This window comes from Canis lupus, chromosome 4, assembly GCF_003254725.2.
Source record: "Canis lupus dingo isolate Sandy chromosome 4, ASM325472v2, whole genome shotgun sequence".
In the NCBI taxonomy this organism is placed as follows: Eukaryota; Metazoa; Chordata; class Mammalia; order Carnivora; family Canidae; genus Canis; species Canis lupus.
This window is the reverse complement of record NC_064246.1, coordinates 3,104,237-3,127,144: the sequence shown is the minus strand read 5'-3', so window position 1 is coordinate 3,127,144 and position 22,908 is coordinate 3,104,237. Positions and strand designations below refer to the sequence as shown.

The following is a 22,908-nucleotide window of genomic DNA, read 5'->3' as shown; positions in this document are numbered from 1 at the left end:
CCATTCCGCTGTCCAGTGCAGTCAGTGGTGGTGATTTCCCTATAAGTGAAATAATTTGTGTATGGCCTGTGTCCCTGCTCAGGGAGGTTCTCTGCTCACTATGGCATGGTTGGTCACCTTAAACAGCTAACTGTGTGCTTTAGACCAGAGTAGGGTGGGTGCAGGGTGTGGGCAGAGATGCAACAGGGGAAGCAGGAATCCCAGGTGTTTGGAGGGTGGATCTGTGAACTCCAAGCAGTGACAGCGGAAGAGGCCATAGGGAGGCAGGCTGGGGAGCCCCAGTTTGGAGGGGCCTGTGGGGCAGGGAAGCTGGGCCACCCTTCTGCTTTTCCACCTCTGTATTTTGGCATGGATTCGTCTGGCTTTATAGATAGGGGTGTTCCTGAAATGCTGAGTCCAATGATAAAAGAAATTCAATTTCAGCTTAAATGCACTTCAGGGGAGACTTGCTACATGCAACAACTCCAAAAAATTATTTTCGTTCTTGCAAATAATTGCCACCTCCTATTGTTTGTGTAGGTGCTTGGCTACACCCTTTGTACTTTGACTTCCTCTCTATGCACCATGTCCAAACACTCTTCTGTGCTTTTTCAGTGTATCCCATACATCACCCACCTACTAGGGAATGGAATCCTTATGAGCAAGGAACATAAATATCTTTTTTTCCTTTTTGGGGGGAGGGTTGGGGATTCTGTTGCTTGATACAATCCTTGAATGTGAGAGTCTTAGACTATTCTGGCTGTGATAACAGAACACCACAGACTGGGTGGCTTATAAACAACAGACATTTATTTCTCACAGTTCTGAGTGGGGAAGCCCAAGATCAAGGCACCAGCAGGGTTGGTGCCTGGTGAGGACACTGCTCTGATTCATAGATGGAGCCTGTTCAGTTGCTGTGTTGTCATGGGGTGAGGGAAGGTTACAAGGTCTCTGTGCTCCTGACGTACTCTTGAAGTCCCAATACTGTCACCTTTGGGGGTTGGGATTTCAACATCCAAATTTGGGGATGGGCGCAAACATTCAGACCAGAGCAGTGAAGGTGCTCAATAAATAGTTTGACAGGGTGACTTAATTTTATCGAGCATCCTGTTGCTTTGCAAATGCGAACATTTGTTTTGTCTTTCGAAACAATAGTGGCAGATAACATAGATGTTAACAGGTGCCTTGTGCCATGTAAAGTGCATTATATGGCTTATGTCACAGAAACCTAAGACAGCCTCATGAGAGAAGTGTTAGCCTAATTTTCTAGATGGGACTTTTGAGGCTCAGGGAGGTTAACAACCTTCTTCAGGCTCTAACTGCCAATTAAAATATTGGAAATATTATTGGATTTCTCCCTTGGCCAATTTCTCTCCCAAATTCTAGAAAAAGGACAGGTAGAAAGTTGTAAGTTGTGAGTTGGGGTTCCCCATGCCTGTCTCACTCCACAGTCCTTATTTTTTTCTTTCACCTTCTGGATTCATGGACTGGATGGGCAGTTTTCTTGGCTGGCAGGGCAGGAGAGAACGGAAGCAGAGTAGTGGTTCATCTCTCCTTAGGTTGGAGAACAGCAGGATGGGGTGGATTCCGGGCCCACCTAATGGTTGCCAGCTGATGGCATTGTGATGGGGGCGCAGGAGAGTCCGCACCATAAGACTGGAGCGGGGAGAAGGAACAGAGGAGCAGGAAAAGCACAGTATGCACAAAGTTGGGATGGTGAGTTAGCCGGGGTTGCCACTAGACCACATGCTGCTAGAAAATTACAGTCTTAAAAATAATACCATAGAAGTAGCAATCATTTCTCCCTTTAGCAGTTTTTCCTTAAAATTTTAGAGGCACAGGGCATGTCAAGGGTATCTGAGATAAAATTTGTAAATTTAATCACTTTGCCTTGCAAAGGGAAGCCTTGGCTCCAATGTGAAACTTGGATTATGTAAGCTAGAATTGGGCTGGAATACTATAAATACTCCAGCTATGTGCCACATACTTACATGGCTGCTTCTGTAGGGCTGTGTAGCACTCTTCTAACAAAGATGATTCAGAAGGTACAGAATGACCATTCTCCTGAGCATGTGGGAAAAGTGGAACATTTTACTGGGACCTTGTCTGAAATCACTCTATAGCGGAAGAGTGCTACACACAATAAAAAGGTTATTTGTCATAATTTTAGCTGACAGCAAGGCTACCGACACCTCTTTCTCCCTAAAGGGAAATGCCCTGTGGGCAAGCTGTTGTGCATCCCCCTAGCCTGGTAACTGGAGATCAAGGAACTAACTGTTAGTGTGCCATCTGTGAGGGGGATTTTTTTTGCTTCCATGAGGCTTTGGGAAGCATAACCAACCAGCCAAAGCCAGGCAGTGCTCCCAGGTGGGGAGAAGTTGTATGCAAAGGATATCAATCAGAAAACAAGATGGCATGCAGTAGGCATCATATGAACTACTTATTGTATGGGTCAGCCTGGCTCAGGTGACAGCTCAGGCAAGAGGAATCAGCATGTGATAAGGCTGTCAGCTGGCTATACAGGGAAGTAGACTATGGTTGACCTTGAACTCTGGACATTGCAGGCAGGAAGGACAGCATGTGCCCCGAGAAAATGAGGTTTCACTTGAATTGTTCTACTAGAATGGTTTTCCTTTTTCCATGCAGAGGTCTGAGTCTTCAAATGAATGACTGTGACAAGTTGGACTTACAAACTGTCACAGGAAAATGGTGAAGGACGTGGCTCCTGGGATCCTGAAAATTATTTTGTGTTTTCATAGACTTTCACAGCCCTGGATTTATGGGAAGGAGGAATGAAAACTGGGTTTGACAGTGTCTTCCTTCAACAGAAGGGACATGCCTTTGAGTTTATAATATTAAACAATGCCCTTTTTCAAATACTGTCCATGGAAGAAAGAGTGCCCTTTGCTGTTCAACTACCAGTCTGGGAAATCTCTCCCTGGACTTGTTTTGTTAGGGATTAAATCACGTGCAACCCCTTTCTCCATCTCTTGCCATTGTACTCCTACTTCCTATGTTGATTTTTTTTTTTTTAAACCAGAAATTAACACTTCTAGTTCGTGGTTCCTAGGAGAATAGTTTCCTTACAGCACCATTTGGAAGATAACAGGGCTTAAAGCTTAAAGTCCTTGGGACTACATATTTTTCAGTTATCATTTTCCTGATCAGCTTTGCCTTTTGGCGAGGGAATAGATATTGGTATCTATCTTATTTTTCTCACTGAAGTAATGGTATCTGGGAGTACTGTTGACTTTTATGTTGTTACTATGTCTTCGGTGACTTGCTTCAGAAAAAAGAAGTCTGAAGCTACTTAACTATAAAATTAAGTAACTGTAAAATTACATGGACAAGAGATGAAAGTTCCAGAAGAGTACAGTAAGCTCTCCAGCGCGTCTGGGACGTGTGTCTTCTAGGACCTAGCTGCTAGAAGGTGATAGCTCACGCCCCCTTTCTGTCTGGGGGTTTTTTCTTTCTGTGTTTCAGAAAGCCTTTCTCTTAACTTGTATTGAATTAGGAGTTTTATACCTGAAGGCGCTGGAGTGGATGTCCTGCCCCTCAGCCAGCTGTGGGACTAGAGTCCAGAGTGAAAACTGTACAGTCGCACTTTTGATTTTAGTCTATTTTTGTCTAGCCTGTTTGTTCAAAACCTTACTAAAATTGGAATTGACTAATGGCCTTCTTTTAAAATTAGATTGATTTTAGCTTGAATATATATTTTCTTTTCTTTCTCAACTTCTGGATGGCTTATATTCCAACTGGTATGATTCAAGTATTCCAGTGCAGTAAAGGATCCAAACTATGTCCCTTAGGTAGATAAATAAATAGAGAGTGGAATTCTCTAGAGCTGCCAGACTGACCTTTTTCCATCAGCACTAAACTCTGAAAAATGGTACAGAGATTTAAAGCCTGGAGTTAAAAGGAGAAGAGACTGAACTATTTGAATTAAGGAATCCAGAACACTATTCTGTTGGGTTCTTCATGCTCTTAATTAATTTTTCTTCTGCTCAGTGAGCACATTTATTAGCATTAAACACAAGACCCATTAGGACCCTGGGGAAGCGATGGCCACAAGGTCATAGGTCCCTGGAAGCAGGATCCCGTTGCCCCACTTGGAAACAAGCTTTCAGGCCTTGGCAGTAGTCGGAGCTGCCCCCAGGGCTGTGAATTGGGAGTCTTCTTGCTCATCATCATCTCCGTCACAGCCTGCTTTATGGCGTGCTTCTCCTGCAGGGCTGGTTGGGTTTTCTCCATTTGCTTGGGGAGGAAGTCTGTCTCCTTCTTGAGAAGGCCCTTGGCATCCTCAGCTATCTTCTCTACATAATAGCCAGTTCCCACATTGATGAGTACATGTTCCACATTATACAGCTTCCCAGGGACTGGACACCGAGCCCGTTGGTGGGACGAGTCATTGTTTCCCCTCATTGCTCTTGTTTGGTGTGAGCAGGCTGTCCTGGTCTTCCACATACTTGGTCTGTACCACCCTGAGCTGGGTAGCAGACATGGACCAGAGCTCCACTTCCTGGACTGGCTGGTTCATAAGCATTTCTAGCTGTGGCAGGTTCTACTCAGCGATGCCAATTGACTGATAATTTTTAATAAGGAAGTGAACCCCAGATGACAGAACTGATGTTCTTTTATTGGGTGACTGTGAGATCTATTCTGTTGCTTAAATCAGGTTAAATAAGAAAAAAATATGTTTTCATAAGTCTGGCCTCTGGGTCTCTGGTATATTTACAAAGATCTCTACTTAAAACCAATTTCTGTTTCTCAGGGATCCTTGTAACACCACCTTCTATTATAAAAGATTGAAAGGATATGACAAAAGGAAAATATCTTGTATAATACAATGAAAGCAGCTTTATTTATTTTTTTTGGCAGGGAGGATGTGGGGCTTATGTAAAAGACTTTATTAAACCCCTTTTGGGGATTTTTCTTTTTTTTAAACCAAGTATATACTCCATGTTCATCCACTGGCAGTGATCATCTGTTGTGCTGGAGACCTGGAGAAACCAAGCCTTACATTCTGTGATGTCTTGGCAAGCAAATGCCCCCAGTCCTGTTGTTGGCCTTTGTGTTGCTGTAATTTCATTGGGGGCACATTTGTATTTTAGATGAATATATTGGCTCATGATTTGAATTTCTGATTGAATTTCCTTTACCAATTTATTTCTTAAAATGTATGCATTAGGGGATCCCTGGGTGGCGCAGCGGTTTGGCGCCTGCCTTTGGCCCAGGGCGCGATCCTGGAGACCCGGGATCGAATCCCACATCGGGCTTCCGATGCATGGAGCCTGCTTCTCTCTCTGCCTGTGTCTCTGCCCCTCTCTCTCTCTCTGTGACTATCATGAATAAATAAATAAAATCTTTTTAAAAAAAAAAAAATGTATGCATTAAAATTTTTGTACTTCAGATAAAAGCCAAGATAAGCTCTGATGGTCTCTTTGGCTCCCTATTTATTTCCCATAGGAATGGTAAAAATTTAATTATTCATGCTTGAAAATGGCATTTAAGACCTTGAAAATGAAGAATATTTGGAAGGGAAAGTCACTTGTGCCATAAGATATCGGAAGAGAGAAGGGGCCCTGGTGCATGATGTTCTTGACCACAAGGGAAGTCCACAAGGAAAGTCCGGAAGACTCAGACAGGACCCTGCTGACTAGTTAGGCTGAGACAGCCTCCCCCTTGCCCATGTCTCTCTCCATGTCTCTGCCCCAGAATCACATGCTGTGTCCACTACATGTGATACAGAGAGAATCCGACAGCCTCCTGGGTTCCTTACCTGCATGGACTCTGAGTCCCACCACCCCTCTGATAAACGAATGGTTTTAACAATCATCTTTTACCAATGAGAAAATAGTGTGAATATTAAGAGAAAAAAAACCCTCAGAAAATGCAATATCAATGTAAAGACAATATTTAGGTTAACTCAGCCAGCTGTTCAGAGATTGCTGTTCTCCCCACATTCTAGAACCTCAGGTGGCCGGCCAGCCTCAGTGGCTTCTATAGCTCCATGCCATTGGTTACAGGATGAATCCAGGGATGAGGCATACATGGAGAGACAAATGATCGATAAATACTCCTACTCTGTTTCACATACCCTGTAGTGGATCAATAGAACATGCTTTCCCTCTGATAAACATTGCATTTTGAAACAAATATTTAAGTATTTATTTGGGTGGTGGTGGGCAGTGAAAGAAGGAAGAGGTATTTAGTGCCAGTCACTATTCTAAGTGGTTTTATATTTTTCCCAAAATACTATAAAGTAAGCACTCTTTTTTTTTCTGTTCTACAGATATGGAAACTGAGGCAGAGAGGAATTTTTTTTTTATAACTTCCTCCAGGGTAAGCAGCCTGTTAGAAGCGGAGCTGGCCTTGGAGCCCCGCTCTCAAGATCAAGTGCAATGTCCCTCAGTTCTCAGGGTGAGGAGAGCTGCCACCTCCATCCATTCTTTCCCCCTCAGGTCCTCCCACCTGCCTTGCTGACAGCTTAGGTTAGAAATGGGGTTGTTTCCATTTCTTTTGGGTCCCCATCAGGACAAGTTCAGAGCTTTTCAAGAACCACTTATGGAAAAAAATAAGGGGCAGGGAGAAGATGTGACATAAGAGAGAGGACAATAGAAAAGCAGAGAAGGAGACATAAGGTGAAAGAGTGAACTTCCTTCTTTCATTCTTAGGTTCTGCACTGAGCCTCTCCTGCATGTTTGGGCTTCCAGAGAGTTCCCCAGCTAGAATGTAAATGGACAGCTGCTCCGTGAGCAGCAGCCAGGGCGAGAAAGGAATGTGTACCTGGAATTCTTGGGGCTTTTGGGTCAGCCACTGACTCTTATCTTTTCATGTGGCCCTTTGGGGTCTCTCTGAAGTCATCCTGGCCACTGAGGACAGAAGAGACTTCCTTGCATGGCACCTCTTCCCTCCCTGCTGCTCTGACCTCTTGGTCACCCCTTCCAGCCTATCTCAGTCTCTCCTCACCCCAGCCCCATTCTCCGTCCTGCATGGTCTGTCCAAAGGGGCTTGTTGGCATGGCTTAGGCTTGCCACCGCCCCTCCTAAGCTGACAGCAGGGTCTCACAGGGCCTTCTGACTCTGTGCTGCATGATGGCACTTCCTTTTAGGGTCCAGAAGCTTCCCTCTTGGTGTTTGGCCTGCTTCCTAATGGCCCTGTTGTCTGTTGGAGGGACAGCTCTCCCATCTACCTCCCTGGCAGAGCTGGCCTTGACTTCCAGGTCTGCTGCTCACTGAATAAGGAAGTTCAGACACTTGCCTCTGCCATTTCATTCTCTGAGACTCATCCCTTTGTTGCTTCCAGAGCAAGTACCTGCCAGATTCACCTGAAATGAAGAAAACCTCACAAATAAGACTTGTTTTCTTCTGGGTAGATGCAACAGGAAAGCAGTGTCATTTCTGTTGTGAGGGAGCAGTGTCATTTCTGTTTTCCATTCTTTTAGCTCATCAGTCAGTTACAGATTTGTTGAGCACTTACTAGGTTCTGTGGAGGTCAGACATACCCACATACACACATGCAGCATGAGAGAGAATTCCTGCTTCTATAGCGTTTTCAATCTTGTTTATTTTTTTATTTTTAATTTTTTTTCAATCTTGTTTAAAGCACGTTTTGCCCCCACGCAACCCTGGAAACTCTTAAAGAATGACACAAAAGGCACTTTTTACCTGTTTTTCACTGTTTTTAGTAGATGGCTGAGGTGAGCCCTCAAGGGTTAGACAGGATGTAGGCAGGTAGATGGGGAACAGGACAGCAGGTGGGAGACAACACCCAAAGAGGATAGGGAATGGGAGTGGGAATACATCAGTCTGCCCAGAGTCAGGGGTTTGTTAAGGGGAGAGGTGGTACTTTTTTACTTGCAGAGACACCCAGAAAGGTCAAGAATGCATTTCTGCCCCCAACCCCATCCCTGGTGCATGCGCATCTACACACACACCCCCCAACAATTCTCCTACCATCAGGGGCTTTTCCTTCCAAATTCGAATCCAAATCCATGTCTTGCTTATTTAGTAATGTAGTTACTAACAGTGAGAGAGGCTGGCTGCCCAGGGAACAGACCTGGTCTCAGAACCAGACTGTGGCCTGGGCCTCAGGGCCTCAGGTCAGTGACATGAAGAGCCAGGGCACGGGTTAGAACCCACTCTGATGTTGGTACTGGGGTATCTTAACTGCTCCTGTGTGACTCTTGGCTGTGGGCCTTGTTCTGGCCATCAGCATCCTTGGGTTCCTTCCAAGCCAGGTGTCCCCCCCTGCCCCCTTGTCAACCTGTGAGCACCCCTCAGCTTTTGGCCCAGTTAACTGTTTTCTCATTTGCAACCAAGAACTCTGGCTGCCTCTGGTCTGCTTCTCTCTCTGTGGTCACCCAGGCCTTTCTTGGTCCATATTATCCCAGGCTGAAGATCCTCAGGGGGTTCCCCATCTCTTGTGACACTAACTCTGTCTTTACTGCCCGTGCAGTAGGTCAGCCCGCCATTTCTCACCTGGACCAGGATGAGGCTCCCTGTCTCTGGCCCATCTCCTACCCTTTTTGTTTGTAGTAGGACTGGGAGGGGGCCACGGTAACCTCTTATCCCTGGTAGATGCCTGCTTGAGACTTGGATCTTGGGGATCTGTGTTGTCCCTCTTGCATTAATGTTTGGTGCTCAGGAACTCCCCTCAGCTGTCGCCAGCTATCCCCAGCCCTGTAGGAGCTTGGCATCATTCTCTGGGCTCTTTTCTTCTATTCTACCAAACTGTATGCCTTTTCCCACCCTCCTGAGTCTTCCTAGGCGATTGTCTACATAATTCTAGCTCATAAATCCCTCCTCGTGGCTCCTGCCTTCCTTCAAGCATTCCTGGTTTCTCACTGGGACTCCTGGGGGAGAAACTTTGGAATGGAAAGGCCTTCTGGAACCTTGTATGTAAGATCCTAGATAATGGTTGCCACTCCCTCCCTGCATGTGGGTCATGCCTCCTCCTGAGAGAAGGTTCCCAGCCTGGCGAACATGGTGGGGCCAAGTGGGGCTGAATGCCCTGCTATCTTGGCTGCTTTCTTCAGGTTGTGCTTGGGGAAGACTCTGGGGTTTACTGAGCACCTGCTACCTTCGAGGCATTATTCTAGGTGACTGAGATACATTGTTGAATAAGCACTTTACCCTCATGGAGCTTGGATTCTGGAGGTGGGGGTGGGGGTGGGGTGGGAGACAGAATAAAAAAAACATTAGGGGCACCTGGGTGGTCAGTGGTTAAGTGTCTGCCTTTGGCTTAAGGCATGATCCCCAGGTCCTGGGATCGAGCCTCGAATTGGGCTCCCTGCTCAGTGGGGAGCCTGCTTCTCCCTCTGCCTATGTCTCTGCCTCTGTGTCTCTCATGAATGAATAAAATCTTAAAAAAATAAGCATATTAAATGAATTGCATGGCTACATTAGAAGGTACTGTGGAGAAAAAAAAATAGAACATGATAAGGGGGCTGAAGGGAGAGGATGACTATGATTTTAAAATGCGTGGTCATCAGGATGGGTCTTCTTTAAATGGTGCCACTTGAGCAGACTTGGAGGATGCCAGGCAGTAAATGCAGGGGCCTTCCAGAGGCAGGAACGGTGGAGTGTGTCTGGAGAGTCCAAGTAGGAGCAGAGGAGCAGGGCAGAGGACCCGGCTTCCTGCGTGTAGCATCCAGGAAGTCACTGCAGGGCTTTGAGCAGAGGGGGACTCATTCCTTTCCATTTTAGAAGGACTTGTCTGGCTGCCGTGTTAGGAATAGAGAGTGGAGAGGTGAGGGGCCCGGGGAGAGCAGCTTCCCTGTAGGAGCTTGCGTGGGTCTCAGGATCCCCCGTGGCAGCAGGTGGAAGAGGGGCAAAGTGGCAGGACTCTGGTTGCCTTGGGGAGCCAGAGGTGGCCGGATTTCCTGCTGGTTCTGATGGGGGCCGAGGGAGGAGGAGGAGCCTGGTTTCTGCGAGGTTCTGGCATGTGGGTGGGGTTGCCCTCAGCTGAGGGGGCTAAGCTGCGGGTGGAGGAGGTTGGTTTTGGACACGCAGATGTTTTACACATCTGCTGGGGAGTCCCGTCTTGGAGCTGCTGGGAGGTGGTTAGTTTGGGGGTTCGGGAGAGAGGTCTGGAGAACAAACTTGCCCTTGGGGAAATGGATTTCTCAGTGTGGTGTATATACAGTATCCCTTCGCCAGCTGTGCAGAGGTTAAATTGGAATAAGAAATCGAACACCCTGTGGGATAAGTAGATTTGGAGGACTAAAGTCAGGAGTGAACCCATGAAGTCTCTAATAAACATCATTACATCTCTTAAAATAGCCTGGCGTGTTACGGAAGGATATCAAAATGTCAGTGACAGTGGGAGCTGACTGCATAGTGCTCTGTCCTTACCTTAGAGGTCATGGGTGCTGTGCTGTGAATCCCCAGGTACGATTCCTTGCTTATCAGAAAACGTTCCCTGTGACGGTAGTTTTTCTGAGGTGCTTATAAGCACACCTTGTCCTGTTACAGGTAGTAGGTGCCACGCTTCTGGCTCCTGGCTCAGCGCTGGTGATTTCCATCCCTGGTGTCTTGCCCCTGAGCACGCTTGGGCTCTGGCATGGGCACAGGGATACAGAGAGCTGGGGGTCTTGGGGGTGCATGACACTTCGGGGAGCCTCTGCCCCCGTGGCACAGCCTTCTCCATGGCCCTGGACACTTTCAAGATGGACCTTGACTTTCCCTAGCCTTCCTTGCATCCCTGGAGCTGTCATTGGAAAACTGCTCTGCCGGCTGCTTTACCTCTTGGCAAAAAGCTGCCAGTCTAGCCCTCAGTTTCTCTAATTTGAGAGTGGGAGTGGTTCGGGCCGAACTCCTCAATGATGCTGTAAACCTCAGGGAAGCTGGCTCATATATACCCAAATTTTGCATAACTGGGAAACTTAATACTAGAATGTTCTTTTGGACAGTATTTCCCCAGTTTTCCAGATAATGAGAATCTCCTGGGCTCTTCTTGAGAGCATTAGATGCAGATTCAGACTTAACTAAGCAGTGCCCCCCACCCACAGGGAAAGGCCCAGGAATCTGCATCATTAGAGCACCCCTGGGGGAGGTATTTGAGAGCCCATTGCCCTTGAGTCCTCTCTCCTGCCCAGGTTCTGAGCCAACGGAGAAGAAAAACAATGACTAGGACAAAATGTCACTTCTTCCCTAATAGAGGCTTGGCTGGAGGGTGTTGTGTTAAGTCAGCTAGCCTCAGAGGTCTGCTGATTGAATTCCTGGAATGAGGCTTGTTTGCCTGGAGTCCTGAGCAGAGCCTCCATGGGGCAGAGGCCCTGGAGCAGCACCAGAGCCCTGCCTGCTGCAAAAGCACACTTCCAAAGGGGGAAGGGGGCCATTCCCCCAGATCTGTCAGAGAAGTTGTCCCTGCAGGTGAAGAGGGAGGAAGGAGACACAGAGTCCGGGAGTGTGCTTGGGGCCTGTCCCTCCTCCTGGCAGTCAGGAGTGGGAAAAGCCTTCTCCCTCCAAACCCCATCTGATTTGCATGATTAGGAAAATCTGGGCAGTGGTTCCTAGGAGTCCTACAATATTGTCTCTTGTCTCCACTTTTACACTTTCAGGTTTTCTGAGCTAACTCAGCTTCTGTGTTTTGGGGTGCGGGCTCTGAAGTGCAGTCAGGGTGTGCACCCACACCTGATGGTGTTTAGTTAGGGACCCACCTCACTGAATTATCCCTTGGTGGTCACTGCTGGCGATGCCATTGTTTTACACAGACCTGAGCAAGTGGGTTTAATTTTGAAACCACAAAAAAAATTTTTTTGACTTGTGAGCACTTGACCATATATATATAAAACCAGGGGGAAAACCTAACCCTCTCTTTCTTTACATTTTATATGTAAACTTTGATTTTGAAATTATTATGGATTCACAGAGGTTGCAAAAAATTTTGCAGGAGGGTGCCATATGCCCCTCATTTAACTCCTTTAAATTGAAAAAAAGAATTTTTAAGCTACCAAAGGAATATGCAGTGAAATTCTGAATACTCAGAAAAGGGTTTTGAGAAGGAAGAAATTTTTCTTGCATTGATTTTCGTCTGTGATGTTAGCTGTATGTTTTGGAAAATCTAAAAACAGTATCTGATTATCTGTACTTCGCATCCCTCAAGCCACCAACATGCCTGCCAATTCTCCAGAAGGGCCTCTACAGCGGGCCTGGTCAGTGGGGCGCCAGGCAGCATCTCCTCCATACAGCAGGGGTGCAACTCTATTGATTTTGGAAATTTAGAACATGCGTCCTAGGGCACGTGGGGGAAATGGGGAAATTAAATGATCACCGGCCTTCTGCTACTTTCTGGGGGAAGGTTACCTCCTGGAGGGCCTTTTGCCATCCTATGGTGTTCAGCAGTGTTTATGCGGCATAGGACCCATCTTCGAGCTCTGAGAGAATTGTCCAATATTACAGGTTGCAGAGTTTCACCCTAAGATGCATGAATGGCCAGCTGTACCCTCTTTTGCTAAGCTGAGAAAGGCTAATCCCCCTGCTGTGCTTTCCAAGGGTATGAATATTGGAGACTTCATATCTTGTAGTAACTTTCCTTCTAGAAACGTAGAGTCCTAGAACTAAGTGTTCTGTGCTCCTTTGTTTGCTAGTGGTTCTCAAACTTAGGCAAGCATCAGAACCTCCTGGAGGGCTTGTTAAAGCAGAGTTTCTGATTAGGAGGGCCTGGGGTGGATTTCTAACAAGTTTCTAGGTGATGCTCGTGCTGTTGGTCTGGGGACCGCACTTTAAGAAGCACTGCTCTAAGCAGAGCTGGCCAGTTCAGTTTGTCCCGGGTGCACCCCTCCTGCCTTCCTGCTAAGAGTTGCTCTATCATGCTTGTTCTTCACCGCTTGCTTCCTTCCTCTCTCCGGTGGTAGAGAATGTCCTGGTGTGGAATCCAACTTTACGTTGGATTAATTCACACTAAGATGTCGATTCAACGTTGGCTTATCTTTGTGTACTGCTGCGCCCACGGCTGTGTTGCAGGATGCCTCCATGTGGGAGTCTGGACCACCACCTCCCCAGGTAACCTGTGTGTCTCCATTCCCTGAGACTAGCTGTAGGTGTCATTATCAAGGTCCATCGGGGTGATGGATCTCAAACTCACAGCCTCTGTGAACAGTGCCAGGCCTGCTCGCCTCCCTGTAGCTGTTATTAAAAAACAAAATTTGATGGAGTATCTTGGAAGATTTAACTGGCTTTACTAAATGATTCATGAATTGGGTAGAATCCCATCTAGCAAGTAAAGGGGAGGCTTTATAGGAAGGACAGTGGGGAAGGAAAGTTATTAGCAAAAGAAAAGGATTGTTCCAGGCTGGGTGGCTTTTCTCTAGTGGGGAGGGCAGGGGGTCTTGTCATGCAGATCACCTCCTCATCCCCTACAGGATGGAAAGGGCCCCTGTGGGAGACTCTTTGGCACTCATTAGGAATTTCCTGACCAACCTTAAGAAGACCTTTCTGGGGGAGGTTGAAACTGCATTTAGATTAGGTGTTAAGCCCTGGTGTGAGGATTTATCCTAAAGGGCACCATTTTGGGCTTTTCAATTCAACACTAAAGCCCTTCTCTGGACATTTGCCTCCTGTAGGAGGAATTAGAGGGTGGAGTGCCGAGACTACATACTTACTGTGAATATTTGTTTTGAGTGTGTACTTGGTAAGATTTCTGATACTACTCTGTCAGGTTGCTACAAGGAACAAACTTAGAGGGATGTTCACTGGCACTCCCCATGCTGAATTAGTTGTAGGATTATCTGCTCCAACTGTCCTCTTTTGCTCTCCTTTCTGTCAAAAGCAGCAGAGGATGGAGGAGAAGTTACTATATTTGTTTCCAAGAGGAAGTGATTATATATGTCACTCCATCCCGCCTCTGCCATCCCACAGTGTCTTCCAGGCACGACCGAGAATTTCGATGGGCCCAGGCAGCAGCCACTGCTGTGAGCATGTGGCTTCTCAGGCAGTTCTTGAGGGAAAGTAAAAGTTTGAAGTCCTGAGTGTAAAATGTGCTTCAGAGTAGGACCTGAAAGTAGAAATGGAAAATAACCAGTGGGAGATCCTACCACCTTTGGGATGCTCTTTAGTCTTTGCTCTTTTTTATCTCTCTGGTCAGTGACCGTATAGGGTCACAGAAGGCTCATGAATTTCTGGTCCCATAAACCTACTTAGTCTGTGCCCTGGTTCTGCCCCATATGAGCTCTACCTTCTACCGTAGGCTCTTGGGTGAGTTGTAGGGTTGGATGTCTCAGCCTGTAAATCTGGGATGATGAAATGTAACTCATGCTACGGGAAGCTCCATAGAAGCAGGCACCACATTCGTTTGGTACTCTGGTGGCACCCCCTGTCCCAGCAGCCGTCAGATAGACACCTAGCAGGTGATTCTGCCAGTGGGTGGAGGGTTGGGGATGGCCCCAGTAGCTGGTCAGGAGGATTAAGTGAGGTAATGGGTGCATTGAGGGAAGGAAGTGCCCCTATCACGAGTTCTTTCCTCCTCTTCCTCATCTCTAATCTTTGGTTCCTTTTAAAAAGGTGCTTACCTTTACCACTAACATTTTTTAAATTAATTATTATTATTATTATTATTATTTTTTAGAGAGAGCGAGAACACTCACAGCGGGGCAGGGTAGAAGAAGGAGAGAGAGAATCTTAAGCGGGCTCCATGCTGGGCATGGAGCCCGACGAGGGGCTCAGGGTTCCATCCCATTACTCTGAGATCATGACCTGAGCTGAAATCAAGAGTCAGTTGTTTAACCTACTGAGCCACCCAGGCGCCCCTCCAACATTTTTTTTTTTCCCTGCCTATGTCTTAGGCAAGGAGAAGTCTAACCCAACCTCTTTTTTTCTAAACTACACCATTTAAAAATATTAGTTAATGGCTTACCCCTTCTAGGCAAATTTATGGAATCCAGTGGCTTAATGTTTTTTTTCCTCTGACAGGAGGGCTCACCTTTCCAGCCTACCGCTAGTAATTGTTACAGTTTTACATTTCCAGGGGTCCACATTTGTCTGATTTCTCTCCCTTATGAGGATGTAAGGCTCCTAGGAATGGGGCCCATGATTCCTTCATGACACGTAGCCGACTCTTAAAATAACAGTTGAGTTTCTGGCTCGTATTTAAGTTTATGCTTCACCGTGTAATTTGCTGTCATTCTTGTGTTTAGCTGGTTTATCCTTAATTCTGTATCTTGGTTGTTTGCTTTTTATCCCTAAGTGCCCTACCTCGCAGAGCCTCGTGTTATAAGCTTCCCGGAATCTTACCAGGGTTGCATTCACACTGTCTCGGCTGTATGCTCCTTCCCACATGTGCTTGGTACTTTCTGCATCACAGACACAATAATCTGTAGGATGCAGAATCAACCCCTGCTCTTTGGGTATTGAGAATTTCTGAGGTTCTGCTTTTGGAAGTTTGGAAAGGGAACTTTACCCCTGCAACTGGCAATAGGACATTGCTGGTTCCTCTGTTACAGGACTCTGTCATGTGGTCATGCAAGGATGTGGCTGATCCTTGGAGGTCAGGGTCACATTATACTAAAGCGTCTACCAGAACCTTGCATGGTTGCCGGTCTGAAGAGGGCACCCCATAGATGTCTATGGAGTGGAATTGAAATTGCCATGGGGTAGGGTCAAGAAGCACGTAGTACACTTGTGAGATGAGGGAGGTGACCAGAATCTTGCAGGCAGAGAAATAGAGTTAGAAGGTGGAATTAAGTAGGCTAACACCTAGCGGGTGGTAGAGAAATGAATTTCAGTCACCTCTCTTTTGATTTCTCTAAGTACATTATTTTTAAAGATCACATGAGAATAAATACTTCCTAACCAAATGCTGTAGTTTTAATACTTTGTTGAAGTGAGGGAAATGAAAATCTCAGGAGGGCCCTAGGCTTGGGCAGAGCAGGTGGTCTTGGTGTGACACCTGCTCAGTGTCTTTCTTGCTCCAAACAGACACACATATTGCTGCTTCTTCTCTCAGCTGTTTGCCCAGCTAACACAAGGTCAACCAGGCAATTCTTTGTGGAGGAGCAGAGGACTTTTATTTCACAGAGTATTTTGAAAATACTGATGTCCCTGGGAAACACAATAATGCAACTGATCTTAATTCACGTCTAAGTTGTACAGAAGTGCTTCCTTTTGGTTGGACATTTTCACAGGGGTGTTGAGAGAGGGGCGAAAAGTCAAGAGGCTAGGGTCCCCCCCAAGACCTGGTCTTTTCACAATGACAAAGACTGACCTCAGTGCTGACAATCTTTTTCTCTTTGTTTATTTTCTTATTTATCAAAAATGTTAAATTTGATATACAAAAGGTTTTCTCTTTAAAATTTTAATCAGCACAGATGACTTTTTACATAAAGTCCCAGATTAACGAAAGACTTTTACCACGTGGAAGTTTTCAAAGATATGGAAATTGAAGACATTTTCACCTTTTAGCACGTGTTACTGAATTATAGAAGTTGTTATTCTAGAATGAAAGAGTGTGAGATACTTTGGACACTGCAGCCCTGTCAGAACTTGTAAATATTTATTTTTAAAAGCTGCTGTTTGGGGCAGCTGGGTGGCTCAGCAGTTAAGCATCTGCCTTTGGCTCAGGGCGTGATCCCTGGGTCCTGAGATCGAGTCCTACATCGGGCTCCCTGTAGGGAGCCTGCTTCTCCCTCTGCTTGTGTCTCTATATCTCTCTCTCTGTGTCTCTCATGAATAAATAAATACAAAAAAAAAAAAAGCTGCTGTTCTTGGGGCGCCTGGGTGGCTTAGTTGGATAAGCTTCTGCCTTTGGCTCAGGTCATGATCCTAGGGTCCTGGGATTGAGCCCCATATCCTGCTCCCTGCTCAGCGGGGAGCCTGCTTCTCCTTCTCACTCTGCCCCTCCACCCTGGTTGTGTGCATGAGCTCTCTCTCATGATCTCTCTTTCAAATAAATAACATCTTAAAAAAAAAAAAGCTGCTGTTCTTTTATTTACACCACTGGGAAATCATTTTGGAAAACCTGCTCTTAAGGGAAAGAGACCTAGGGTGGATGGAGCATGACTTCACTGAGAAATAGTAGTTTAGGAGAGTATCGGGGTTGTGGGGGTGGTCTACCCTAGAAGGTAAAAGCCCATGCTTTGTATCCAGACTGCCGGGCTTCAAGTCCCAGCTCACCACTTTGGACAAGCCACTCAGTCTCTCTGAGCCTTGGTAGCTTCTTACTCTGTAAAATGGGCATGAGAATGGTATTTGCTCCAAGGGTTGTTGGAAGGATTATTTGAGTTAATACAGTTAAAGGTTCAGTTAAGCAGAACGTAATGACTGAATGTGTTTTTAACTGCACTTTTTTGTGGTAAAGCTTATTCAGAAAACTGAAAAGGGTATGGCAGTCCTCACCAAGTGATAGGACTCAGAGGGTTCCCAGACTTGGAGGTAGAATTCAAAGGGGTGGGGAAGGAAAGGAGGGCCAGGTCGTAGCCCTGAGGGAAGGGAAGTGAGGACGCTGGGCCGTTTGGCAGCCCTCTGCTCCTGGGGGTCAGTCGGCTTCCCTGGCACTGTCTGGTGCAGGAAGCAGGAGTCTCTGACCCATGTGGAGGAGAATCCTTCTTCACTCTTGGGATGGCAGAGAGCAGCCCCTACACCACAAGGCTAATTCCTGGAAACAAGAGCCCCTATCTCAGCTTGACTGTCACACAAAGGAATACTCAGTGTGGTTTAAAAAAAAGAATGGGAAGTTTTGTTAAGTCTTTCTTTAGAAGACATGATAGAATATTTTTCCTTGTGGAGATGCTAGTGTTCTTTCTGGAAATGAAGTTGATGTTTTAGTAACTACTACTAAACACAAAAGTTCATTTTCATGCAGAAAATGTGATGAAGCCCCCAAAACTACAACTCAGCTTTGATGACCAAAAGAGGTGTAAGGTAGCCAAGCCTGTGGGTGAGGACAAGCTTGTAGGCAGTGCTGCTTCCAGGTGGGAAATGTTATTCTTCAAAAGCTGTAAAGCTAACTTAATAAATTCTCAAACTTTGCCCCAGGTTGTGTGTGTATATGTGTGTATGTGCGTATGTTTTAAATCAAGCTTACTCTACATAGGAAGGGTGAATGTGATATTGATGTTAACATATTGCCCTTTTTGGCTTCACTGGATCATTTAGTTTTGTACGTTGAACAAGACTTTTCTTGTGTATTCTTGTCTCTGGCTGAAAAAGTGAAAGAATGTGTGTGCCCGTAAGAAAAGAGAAGATGGACACCTGGGTGGCTCAGTCAGTTGAGTGTCCGACTCTTGATTTCAACTCAGGTCATGATCTTGGGGTCCTGGGATCGAGACCCACATTGGGCTCTGTAGTCAGACCCACATTGGGCTCTGTAGTCATATATGCGCCTATATGTGTGCATATTCCTTTAAGCTCTTTTGAAATGGGAGAAAGGGTGTTTGCAGTTATTTAAAGGGTGTTTGCAGTTATTTAAAACATCACATGCTATAAAATCACAAAGGCTGAAAACTGATTAAAACAATAGCCAATCAGTCACAGACTCCAACTCTTTGTAAGGATGACCAACATCCCAGCCCTGGCATGAGGCCTTCCTTAACCTCATTGAGGGAATCCAAAGATACCCAATTGAAGTAGAGGATCAAACAGAAAAAGGAGCCCCTCCACCAAACCTGTCCATCCTCCACAGTGCTACTACTATATTTATCTAACTAATAACACAACCAGGTGTTTCTCCCTATTTACAAACCTCTGCTGTACCTCTGCCCCTAAAGAAATTTCTTGAATTAGATTCCCTGGTGCATCTGAAACTATAGCTGGGAGCTACCAACATGGACGATGATAGTCCTTCCCACAGACTTAGTACAAAGTGTTTTTCCAGATCATGGAAGCCACATAATGGAAGCCAAAGACATTTCCCAGATGTAGCAAAGCAGCTGGTGTTTTCATCATTCAGTAATTTGTTTCAACTGTGTACTGGATGCTGTGCTTGGCCCTGGGGAAACAAAAATAAAATTATTCATGGTCACTGCCTCCAAGGGACAGGCTTATTAGTCAAAAAAGACTTACTCTGTAGTTAAATTAATAGAGCTAGTAAGTAGAATGGTGGTTGCCAGGGGCTGGAGGAGGAGAAGATGTGGAGTTGTTTGATGGGTGGAATTTCAGCTTTGCAAGATGAGAAGAGTGCTGGAGGTTGGTTGCACAAGAGTGTCAATGTACTTAACACAACTGCAGTATACACTTAGAAATGGTTAAGATGGTAAATTTTATATGGTGTGCATTTTAACCACAGTTAAAAAAGTGCTTTGTGTATATGTGTGCATGTAACTTAATTCTTTTCTTTTCTTTTTTTTTTTTTAAGATTTATTTATTTGAGAGAGACAGAGAGCATGAGCAGGGGGAGGGACAGAAGGAGAGGGAGAAGCAAACTCCCCAAGGCCCATGGAGCCAAACGTAGGGGCTCCGATCCTAGATCCTTGGGTTCATGACCTGCCGAAGGCAGACATTTAACCAGCTGAGCCAATTGGGTGCCCCTGTAACTAATTTACTTTGAAAGCAGGTTTTGAATACATTGGTTAGAAGTACTTCAAAAGGACTTAACATCTTCACCTCTTAGATGAGAATACTTTATTTATCCCAGAGACTGGGGTACCTAGACCAAGATCACACTGCCAAATCAAAAAGACCAGTTTAGGGCAGCCCTGGTGGCTCAGTGGTTTAGCGCCGCCTTCGGCCCAGGGTGTGATCCTGGAGACCCCGGATTGAGTCCCACTGTCGGGCTCCCTGCATGGGGCCTGCTTCTCCCTCTGCCTGTGTCTCTGCTTCTCTCTTTGTGTCTCTCATGAATAAATAAATAAAATCTTAAAAAAATATATTTAAAAAACAAAACAAAAAGACCAGTTTAGGACACCTGGGTGGCTCAGCGGTTGAACCTCTGCCTTTGGCTCAGGGTGTGATCCCTGGGTCCTGGGATGAAGTCCCACATTGGGCTCCTTCTGGGGAGCTTGCTGCTCCCTCTGCCTATGCCTCTGCCGCTCTTTGTGTGTCTCTCATGAATAAATAAATAAAATCTTTTTTTAAAGACCAGATTATATTTTTTCCTCTTTTAAAATTTTTTTTAAAAAGCTAACAAAAGCAGTAAAAATTCCCTAACCCTTGAGATAATTTTGGCATACTCCCTATGCCTATACTATATATGAATATACTTTATTTTAAAAAATGGCCTCATTTTGAACAGTTTCATAAATCCTATTTTTTTACTTTGTTATGAATTTTTTCTCAGTCTTATTCCTAAGTTTTAATGGCTGTATACGATGCCATAACATAATTTAATCAATTATTTAAATGCTGGACATTTTATGGATGTTTCTACAGGTTGCTAGTATAAAGCATAATAGGATGAATTTCCTTTAATATAAATGTTCAGAGTACTTCTATACAAGTGGAATTGTTTGGTCCAAGGGGTGATATATTTTCAGGGATTTTTTTCCTCTCTACTTATTAACAGTATTCAAATGATTATGGCCAAATATTTAAAGAAATCTAAATTAATGTTTTGGACCTAATTTACATGAAAAAGGAAAGAAAATCCTTTGTAAAAAATGAACTTGAAATGCAGGTGTTCTGACCAGTTGCAAAGAAGTTTGTTTCTAATGTGGGTGTTACGGGCTGAATTAGGTGACCCTGAAATTTGTATGCTGAAGTTCTAATAGCCATATACCTCAGAATGTGACTCTTTTGATACCAGGCTTTTAAAGAGGTAGTTAAGTTAGAATTAAGTATGACTGGTGTCCTTGTAGGAAGAACTTAAGGTACACAGAAGATCATATAAAGGCACAGGGTGAAGATGGCCATCTGTAAGCCAAGGAGAAGAGACCTCAGGAAAAACCCACCCTGTTGACACCTTTCATCTCTGGCTTCTAGTCTCCAGGACTTAATTTCTGTTTTTTAAGCCAGCAGGGTGTAGTACTCTGCCACAGCAAACCTCGAAAACTAATAAGACAGTGGATCCATACTAACATCGCATGCATGTGTGTGCTCCTATCTTGATCCACCTGAGTAAGCATTGGATCCTCGGCTGGTCAGAACAGACTGGACTCCAGGTATCCAGAGACAGACCTGCAGGTGCCATGGCAGATGGGCTATCTGGGCTCCAGTGGGTCCGTCTGTAAGGGTGGTCCGTTTTTTTTAGGAGTTCTACACACATTGGGTGAGTGGAAGGAAAGGTTAGGTTGGCCTCCGTGGGCATGGGGTTGTTCTACTGTTCATATTTTATCCGTTGAAGTCAGGGCCAGAAGAATGGACTGTGCTAAGTGAAGGGCCTGCAGTGTAGAGCCTTTCAGTACGAGGGACAACTGGAGGAAAGCCCCATTCACCTGGGTCTCTAAAGTTTGTCAGTTGGAACCATATTTCCTCACTGGATCTCATCTGTGATCACTATTATTCCTTTTTTTTTTTTTAAGATTTTATTTATTAATTCATGAGAGAGGCAGAGACATAGGCAGAGGGAGAGTGTGATCACTACTATTCATGGTTTTGGGCTTAGTTCACGTGTATGTGGTTAAGTGAAAAATTATTTCTCCTAACATGTGCTGTTAAAGGATCAAGCAGTCTCTTTCCCCAAGTACAAACAAATACTTTAGGCCAAATATGCAGGTGCTTGCTCCTAGAAACAGAGTTAAGGTAGTGTGAGGTTTATTTTTATGGTCTTGGAAATCTGACCACTTGGTGTTGACTCCTGTCCCTCCGTCACTTCGTATCCTTTAGCAAATTTATCAGCTATAAGATGGTTTAATAGTAGTTTCTTAATCATAGGGGCATTGGGAGGATTAATGAGATAATTTATTTGGAGTCCATGTTACATTGTCTGGCATATAGTAAGAGATTGATAAATGTTGGCTATTATTATAGTATTTAAACCTCCCATCAAAAAGTACCTTAGGAATTGCAGTGGTTGGGAAATGAGCTTCGAATGCCAACAACCTGGCACTATTTAGCTCCACTTAAATTTGTGTCAGAAATCTAGTAGTTTTGATGTAGCTGATTCATCTTTAAGATACACTTGTTATGAGTCTAGAAAGGGACCGTGTGTGTGAAGTGTTTAACCCATGCATGTGATCTTGTAAGTGCTCAACATATGGTGACTCTAAATGTCCAGAGTAGAGTTAAGGTGGGTCTGGGCTTGTTTTGGGTCCTGTTCTTCCACTAAGTAGCTTTGTGACAGATAAGTGTCTGAAAGCCTTAAAGGCTCCCTGGTCTCCTCATTGGTTAAGTGTTAATAGTATAACCTCCCTTACTAGGTTGATTTGAGGCTAAATATGCTTCATGGAGCTTTGTATTATTATTTTTGCTGTTGCTATTGATGTTTTACCTGATTTGGCTCTCCTAAATAGATTAGGGCTAATGAGGGCTAAGGGCCTTCCAAAATGGAGTTCTGAGTAGCTATGAGAACAGTCTGTGTGGTGCATCTGTGGCCCTGCTGGTTGCCAGGTATCTGGAGATCTGTAAGACGTTCTTTCCCTTCGTGCCATGCGCATCCCTCCTGAGGCTGTGAGCTGCATCCAAGAAGATGACCTTTCTAGACAGGAGGGCAGCTGTGCAGGCAAAGAAGGAGAAGCTTCTATCTCCTGTTAGAACCCAAAGATCTGTTAGAAATGCAGGTGTAACCTGCGGGCTAGGTGTGTGCACATGTGTGTTTAATCAGACCTCTGACACAGGTGATCTGTAGAAGGCATGGTACTGACTTGTAAGGGTCAATAGAAAGGATGAATATCTCACATGAAGCTCATGCAATTTGCAGACTACAGACAGATCGACCAACAAATGCCATCTTTTTTAGGTTGTATTTAGGTCAAGGAGGAAAATGAAAAAGGATTACTTTGGCTCCTGGAGAAACAGGGGAAGGTAGATAAGCAAATGTTTTTAAGTACCAGCTTAGTGCCAAGCGTTGTGGCTGGTGCTGTACAAGATTCTTTCCTTCAGCTGAAGAGTAATTGAAGGA

General features: G+C 45.1%; 1 protein-coding gene and 1 pseudogene across 1 annotated transcript in view; one reads left to right on the top strand and one right to left on the bottom strand.

The window, feature by feature from the left end:
- The window catches only part of RYR2 (ryanodine receptor 2), a 727,453-nt gene that overhangs the window by 39,984 nt on the left and 664,561 nt on the right, over window positions 1-22,908 (top strand). The gene's annotated exons all lie outside the window — the stretch shown is intronic.
- On the bottom strand, window positions 4,103-5,815 carry LOC112660748 (prefoldin subunit 5-like; annotated as a pseudogene).